Source organism: Alligator sinensis, unplaced genomic scaffold, assembly GCF_000455745.1.
Source record: "Alligator sinensis unplaced genomic scaffold, ASM45574v1 scaffold597_1, whole genome shotgun sequence".
Lineage (NCBI taxonomy): Eukaryota > Metazoa > Chordata > Crocodylia > Alligatoridae > Alligator > Alligator sinensis.
In genome coordinates this window covers 993,715-1,002,032 of record NW_005842074.1, presented here as the reverse complement: position 1 = coordinate 1,002,032, position 8,318 = coordinate 993,715, and the positions used below count along the sequence as shown (strand labels likewise).

At 40.9% G+C, this 8,318-nt stretch overlaps 1 long non-coding RNA gene across 2 annotated transcripts; it reads left to right on the top strand.

Moving 5' to 3' along the window:
- The first annotated feature begins 313 nt into the window (after nt 1-313).
- LOC112550294 lies at nt 314-8,054 on the top strand. 2 transcript variants are annotated; one of them, XR_003094056.1, is made up of 4 exons: nt 314-414; nt 2,179-2,282; nt 4,628-4,783; nt 4,992-8,054. It is a non-coding gene; the product is annotated as an uncharacterized LOC112550294 (long non-coding RNA). The 2 variants fall into 2 exon arrangements; XR_003094057.1 differs by lacking the exon at nt 2,179-2,282.
- The last annotated feature ends 264 nt before the right edge of the window (nt 8,055-8,318 follow it).

Below are 8,318 nucleotides of genomic sequence, written 5' to 3'. Positions count from 1 at the left end.
GTGCTTTGGCTCCAGAGAACAGGGCTGGAGCAGCGAGGGCTGGCTGACAAATGGGGGCACAACCCGGCTGGGGATGCAGCCTAGTTGCCTGTGCGGGGAGCAGTTCCCCCACCTTGTAAAACCCCAGCTGGGGGCTGGGGCCAGGGAGGGTGTTAAACTCCTTTACCAGCTCAAACTTACTGCTGGCTGCAACTGTGGACTACAAATCCCAGAGGTATCTGGAAGCAGGAAAAGGAAGTGATGAACAATCCTACAGAGTCCTGGTGCTGTGATTTTTGGACTGCAAGTCCCAGAGACCTTGGGGGCAGCAGAAACAGGAAGTGAGCATGCAGCCAGAGAGCCTTGCTCAAGCCTTCCCCCCCAGCTTCTGGCCTGCATAAATGCAGGCATGTGGTTGCATTTCCTGAATTAAAGGTAAATGTCTGTTCACTTCTCTTCCAATTTAATCTGTGCAGTTTATACTAACCTGCAAAGACTGAAATCGATTTAGCCTTGGGCTTTTTGACTGTCTGTACTTAGCCTAAATGTTTTTACCTTAGAATAGTTCTTCTTTTCAGATGTCACTGCAGTGCACCAGGCTATTGTGTTTCAGTGTAACAGCATGCTGTACATGAATGCAGTAAAGTTAATTATTGCACCCTGAGCAGTAGTAAATCTCAAGATTCCAATGTACCCATGCTTTTATTCACAAGCATTTAATGTTAAACATAGGAGAGTAGTCAGTGAATGAGTGTGACTCAGGAAATATGGGCTCCAGCAGGATCCCCTACTTGCCAGTGAGGTAATTAGCTATATATTCTCTTGGGCCTTACCCCTATTAGGTAGGAGGGACTTGGCAGTCTCCCACCACAACTCTCTAATGCTAGACTGATTTCCCCATCCTACTTATCACTCTTACAACTTGCTTCTTTGCATGGCATACTTTACCTCTGTCCTGTGTAGAATCAAATTCTTATAGTTTTCTTAAAGCTAGTTGAATTCCTTTGGCTAGATTCTGCTCTGTTACATCAATGCAACCCTGATAGTCTCATGTGCATGGCCAAGGATAAAACTATGTTGAGCAGGCCTGTCAGTTATCTGTTTCTCTCATATTGTTTTCTTTCTTTGATATAAATGTTGGCCTTGGAGAAATCCTTCTCTATTATGTATGGTTTTTTTCCTGAGACATAAAGAATACAATGAACAAACTTGGCCATACTTTAAAGGTTATTTAAAAACATGCACAAAAGTTTTTGAATATCTCAGATGTTAGAAAAGCATGTGTGCATTTGATTAACCATTATAGACAAAGATTAGAAAATTTAGAGAGAGGGGAAGGATGAAAAGCACACTCATCTGAAAACCTCTAACTTTTGATGAAAGTCAGTGAAATGTGGTTAACATATGAGACTAGTTTCCTGAATAATATCACTGTACTCTGAACATAAGCAGAGTTAGGAGGAAGATTTTCCATCACTTTCATGGATATCCCACATGTACCCATGAGTATACATTTTTAAAGCCATGAAGTATTACAACTATATATTTGTGCCAGTGACTTGTACTTAATCTGTTTTGTAAATACTAGGATCTCTATAACCTTGGGCCAAATTCTGCCATGAGATGAACATATACAATTTCCATAGATTTCAATAGGACTTATGGATGAACAGCTGAGAGTGTAATTTGATGTGTTGGGACTGATTCTGCTCTTAGCGGCAGAAAGCTAATGGAGAATAGCATAGGCCCAAATCTAAGCTCAGTTAAACCAGCATAACTTGGGGGTAACAACACTGAGCACAGGAGAGTTGCGCCTATTAAAAAACACCTCAGCAATCAAGATCAGAATTCCATCTGTTGCATTTTAAATCCTTACAAAAAAAATTCTTCTGGACTGCATTTTGGATCTTGACAATGATGCTGGGTTTTTTATGTGTACAGAACTCCCACTGATGTCAAGGGTCTTTGCTTGTTGAAAGACCAGAATATCAAAATGCAGACCCAAGAACTGAATTTTGCTTTTTACTCCAGTGAGGGCCAGATTCTGATGTCAGTTATATCAGTGTGAATTAAGAGCAACTCCAGTGATCTCATTATTACCCTTGACTTATGCAGTATACTTGAGAACAGTTTGCTTCAACACATATTGCATATACTAAAATAATATTGTAATCATTGCCTGGAATTTACCAAAATTAGAGTGGAACAAAGCACCGGGTTTCGTGCAACTCCACAGCTCTGCAAGAAGCCCTGCAGGCAGCCTGGTAGCAGCCTGGGACAGCAGGCTCCACCCAAGAAAAGTGGTGAGCCTGATTTCTCTCCTCTCCCCGCCTGAGCCTGTCTGTCTGCCTGAGCTATGTGGGGGCCCGGTGCATCCCTCCCTGGCTGCGGTGCCCCCTGGGATTGCCCGAGCCAGGTGCCTGCGGGTGGGTGCCTCTTGGGGAGGCCGCTGCTGATGCAGAGAGAAGCACCAGCCCCCCACCACAGTGCAGGGACCACTCCACCAACCGGCATCTTGTCCTCCCCTCCCTGCCGGAGAGATGACATGATATCCTTTGAAGGGTGCTATGAGGGGCAAGGTATAAGGAAATAAGTGAGGTGTGAAGAGGTAAGCGGTTATGTGCAGGCTCAGACTTGTCCCTGGCTGATCCAACACCCCTGCTGCCTGGCTCCTCTGCAAGGAAGTAAACACTGTAATATATAAATTAGCTTTCAAAACTGGGTGCCATTCCATTCACAAAAGTTATGGAGAGTTGCCTTGAGTCCAGTGCAATGTGCCTCAAGCCCAAAAGAGTTTCAGAACCAGTGGTTTAGGGGTATTTGATATTTTTGTTGTTAATTATAAAAAAAGATAATGCCTTTTGCAAAGGTAGCATTTGGGGTTGGGCAATATTTGAGACTGGATGCATCTCTGTGGTATATTTGTAATTTATAGTATTGCAAAAGACTATAAAAACGTTGTTATAATTCAGTGTATGTTGCTACTATCTAAGGAAAGGACATCCTATTAGCAAAAGGCACAAATACCCAATGTAATCTGAAAATAACACAGCATAACTGATAATACTTTTGAACATACTCATACTGAAAGATACCAGGAGTTAATTGTGCAAAATAATATTATTGCACATCCAAATGCCACATCTAAATGTTATAGTACATTAAAGCATAGTACTACAGTGAATTAATAGCCCTAAAACAGTGATAACAAGCATGGCTGGATATGCGGAGGTGTACTCCAGCTGCTTTCAGTCAAATATAAGATATGTTAAGGAAATAAATGTACAATTGCTTTTGATAGGACTTAATGAGACATTAAGTAACAATTTAGAGTGAATAAAGCTACATTAAAAGAGCCTTTCCTATTAAGTTTTTGCAAATTTAATAGCAAACTATGTTCTTGGGAAAACTACTGTAAAGTGAATGCACAGATGTTTGGAAAAAATTCTTGAAGAATAGTTATCAATATTTCACTGTCAAACTGGAAGGATGTATCAAGTAGGGGTCCAAAGGGGTTTGTCTTGGGTTGTGCATGAGTCAACATTTTCATTCTGACTTGGAATGCAGAGTACACTTTACATTTCCATATAATATCAAGATAGAGAGTTTGCAGGCCCTTTGGAAGACAGAACTAGAATTCAAAATGGCCTTGACAAATAGGAGGAATAGTGTGAAATAAGTAGAATGCAATTCTATAAGGGCAAGTACAAAGCACTACATTTCAGTACGTATAATCAGCTTCACAAGTAATACAATGGAGAGGCATTGGCAAGGCAGCAGTTTTGCAGAAAAGGGATTGTAGACTACAAATTGAATACAAGGTAACAATGCCATGCCCTTGTGCAAAAAAGCCAAACAAGTAAACATCATACAAGGTTGTATAAACAGCAGTGCTGTATGTCAGACGTGAAATAATCATTCCATTATATGTAGCACTGCTTAGGCCTCAGCTGTGGTATATGTCCAGTTTTAGGCAAAAGACATCAAGAAAGACACGTGGACTAACTACAAAGCGTCTAGAGGAAGGCAACAAAAAGTATCAGAGGTCCAGAAAACATGCCCTTTGAGGAGAGATACAGAAAGAACTTGGATTGTTTAGTCTAGAAAACAGAAGACTGAGTGGAGACAAGATAATGGTCTTTGAATACATACAGAGGAAGTTAACAAATTGTTCTCTATTTCCACTGGGGATAGGAAATGTAGTAATAGGCTTAAATTGAAGCAAAGGAGATTTAAGTCAGACAGTTAGAAAATTTTTCTAACTGTAAAGATAGATAAGCATTGTAAGTGATTACCTAGGGAGGCTGTCGAATTTCCATCATCAGAAGTTTTAAAAAATAACAGTTGTGAAGTTTTAGGTATAGCTGACCCTGTTTTTGAGTGGAACGCTGGCTAGATGACCTCTTGAAGTCCCTTCCCATCTTGTTCTCTATCAAACCCTTCACATTTCACTTAGCCTATAGGGAAGACTATACTTGTACAGGAAGCTGGTGCTATTTAGAGATGTTCATGTATAGGAAAACTGGGCTTTAGGGAGAGGGAGACTTTCAAAGGCAAAAGGTGCAGTTATTTTACCTTCACCCACCGTTTTTCAATAGGAGTGGGACATCTAATTTTCTGTTATCTCTCTTTCAATCTACCCATTGAGACTGAAGGATGGTTTTGGATGTTCTCTGTGGGCAGTTTACAGCTGGCACATTTCTGTTGGACAGAGCTAGGACAAGCAAGGATGAGACTCCTGATTGGGCACGTCTACACGAAACGCTTGGAACACAGTAGACTAATTCTACTGCACATTAGCACGGTGAGCAAAACCTGCACTACTGCGTAGTACAATTAGTCTACTGCACATTAGCATCACCAAAAAAAGCATGCAGCATGGCTAATATGCGGTAGCCCCAATTACAATACATTAAGGTAGTACCTGTAATTACAAGTACTAAACGTGCCATAATTACAGCATATGAATGAACACGTAGATATGCCCATTGTGTACTTTTTTCTGCTTATAGGTGCAGTTTTACTGAAAGATTCACATATTTTTGCGAGAGTACAGGAAGAATTATCTGCCATGTGCTTAACTAAGGCTCTGCAAAAAGACACAAGTCTGTTTTACTCTACTGTGTAGCTTCGGACTGAGGCCTGTGTGCTCCTAAACTTGACTGTGCATCTTAGACAAACTGAATGAGTGAAGCACAGCACTATCTGCTACAGAATTAGCAGTCTCTGCTGAAAGGGGACCTTCTCTGGAGACCACTATACAAGGTACAGTTGAATGATTGCAGAGGGAAACAACATTTCTGCGACTCACCTGCATTTATCTTAAGGACAGCTCTACCAAATAATGAGGTGCGACAATTTACCTAGACTTGGGATCATGGACCTGCTGATATATTATTGCTGTAAGCAATAGGCTCAGAATAAAGCAAAGTAAACAACTATATTATGATGCAATGCACACTCAAGAGCATTGCAATTGTGAACATAATTGTAACAGCAGATTCATATTGTCCAGCTAAATGGAAAATCTGTAATTCAAGCCATGAAGACAGCAGCTTGGTTTGTGACTTTCAGTATCATAAATCTAAGGTTGGAATCTTGCCCTGAACATGCTACATTGCAAGGTTCCTCTATGGGTTTTTTTAATTAATCTATAATAAAAATAGACTCAGATGTCAATTCACTGCTAATAGGACTCACTGGATACCATCGCAGAACTGTTCCTAATCAATTAATGTTTTTAACTTAGTTAATCCAGTACAAATATACGTTAATACCATTAACAAACCCCCATTCATCACTATGATAGTGCCATCATAATACCAGTTTCTGCTGCACTTAGAATTACATAGGGCAGGGAGGACAAAAATTGGAGCCTGAATAGAAATATCATCTTGTTATTGAAACAACATCTTGATATTTTTACAAGCACAGTGCTATCAGAGGATAGATGAATGTTCCAGGATAGATAATAAATTAAACCCTTGTTTTCATTCCAGAAAAATATCATCACAAATTTTATATTGTCCCAGTACACTAATTGCATGGAGATTATAAGAATATTCAAGGGAAGGAAACCTTCCTTTTCAAACAAGTGATAACTTTTTCAGCCTCAGCTACGTTCCCTCCCAAAAATAAAACTGTAATTACAGAGTAAAGGGAGAGACCCAGATTTACAGTTTGAGGGCTGTGGAGATAATAATCCTAATAAATAGAGGACAGTGCCCAATAAAAATCAGTTATGATTTTGCCTTGTCCCTGACTGTAATTTTCTCATTCTGGTTGTGGGTGGACACATATTGCTTGAGCTACTCCTTCTGAGGATCTCCAAAGTCAATTTTTCACTCTTACATTTCAGCAGCCTACACTTATAGCAAACTTACATTTAATCTAACTGCTGTGTATGATCTAAGAAGCCTTAACTGCAGGACAGAAAACTGTTTAAAGTCTGTGTGATTCATGGAAGGTAAAAACAATAATTATTTTTCATCCAAATGTTCTGATCCATTTTGCCCAAGGGAGACCAGCCAACATAGATTGCTTGAGACACAGCATTTCCAGATAAGGCAGTCTGGTACAGAATTAGTATGCAGGAGATCCAAGTATAATTTTTAGCTCTGATGCTGGTCTTCTACATCAGTGTTTCCCAACCTTTTTGAGCCCAAGGTGCACTTACATTAAGAAAAAATTTCCATGGCACACTTGTTCAGGCATTCCCCATCCCCATACTTATGAGCTCGTTGTAGCTCATTGCCACGGCAAAATTCTGTGGCACAGCTGTTCAGAGGCTCACAAACCGTGCATCCCCCATAGCCAACACATGCACAGTAGATGATTTTCCTTCTGCTCTGCTGGTTCTCTCTCCCCCCCACAGCCAACACCTGTGCAAGTCTTCTGTATCTCTTTTCATTTTTCCAAAAGTCTTGCGACACACCAGGGAGCTCTTCACGGCACACTGGTGTGCTGCGGCACACTGGTTGAAAAGCACTGTTCTATATGACCCAGGCCAAGTCACTTTATTTCCCTGCACCTTTGTTTCTATTTTCATTGTTCCCTGTATTTAGACTGTAAGCTTTTCAGGGTAGAGACTTTTATGGTGTTTGTACAATGTCTAGCACAGTGATTGTCATGCTATTTAGACTCAAGGCACCTCTTGGCTCTTAGATTTCACTCGATTTTTGACTACAGAAAAATAATGGAGTAATTCTTTTGTTGCAAACAACTCAGAAAAACCAGAACAGAGGTTTTTTTGAGTTGTGTGCAACAAGGCAAAACAATTTTTGTTTGCAACAGGGCAGAACAGTTTTAAGATTATGGATTCCTATTTGAAATTTCTGGGTTTATCTTGCAAACCATATTTACACACCTAACAGTGCTAATGTTATGTGGCACCCTGAGACACCCCTGAAGGGACTACAGAGCAGCACCCTGGTTGAGAATTATTTATCTAGCACAACAGGGACCATCTAAAAAATGGCATTTTTTACAAAATTTTCTCATCCTTTTGGATCTCTTTTACCTGGAAAATTCTCTGTTGATTTCCCAGACAGGAGAAAGCCAGCTGGCTGCTTGGTAATTTGAAATAGCATCTTTTACCTTTTTTAGGGAGGTGGTATTTTTCTGTAGTGTATGCAAGGAGCCTGCATTCTTCTAGACTCTGATCTCCCGTATAACCCGATATGCCAAGAAGCTTCCTACTAGTTCAGCTGTAAAATTCCCAGCTATAAAACTGAGACACCTTTGTCATGTATTTCAAGATCTTTTGATGAATGGTGCAATAAGTGTAGTTATTAACAGCAGAAATAAGCGCAAAGCACAAAATCCAGATCCATATATGTGGGAAGTAGGGATGGGACTTAATTTTTTTAACTGGGATTGAAGCATCCATTCAGCTTCTTTTCTCTTTTTTAATTATTGCTCATGGTGTCACAGGAACTCTATGGCTAAGTATGGACAGTCAAAAAGCCTGAGGCTGAGTCAATTCAATTTTTGCAGGTTAGTCTAAACTGTGTAGATTGAACTAATAAGCAAGTGAATAGACATTCACTTTTGATTCTGAAAATGCAGCCACATGTCTGCAGTGGTCCAGGCCAGAAGCCTGGGGAGCACTAGAGCAGTGGTGTCCAACCTTTTTGAATGTGGGGATGGATCATGAACTTTTTATCACCCAGTGGGCTGGCAGGAGCAGGCGCTTGTGCAGCCTGTCCAGTCCGGGCACAGCCTGGGGGCGCAGGGGTCAAGGGGTGCTGCCTGACCCCTCCATGTCCTCTCTGCCACCTGGGTGGCCTCGAGGATGCTCCCAACCTGCGCACCTGGGTTTGGCAGCCAGGGGGACATGT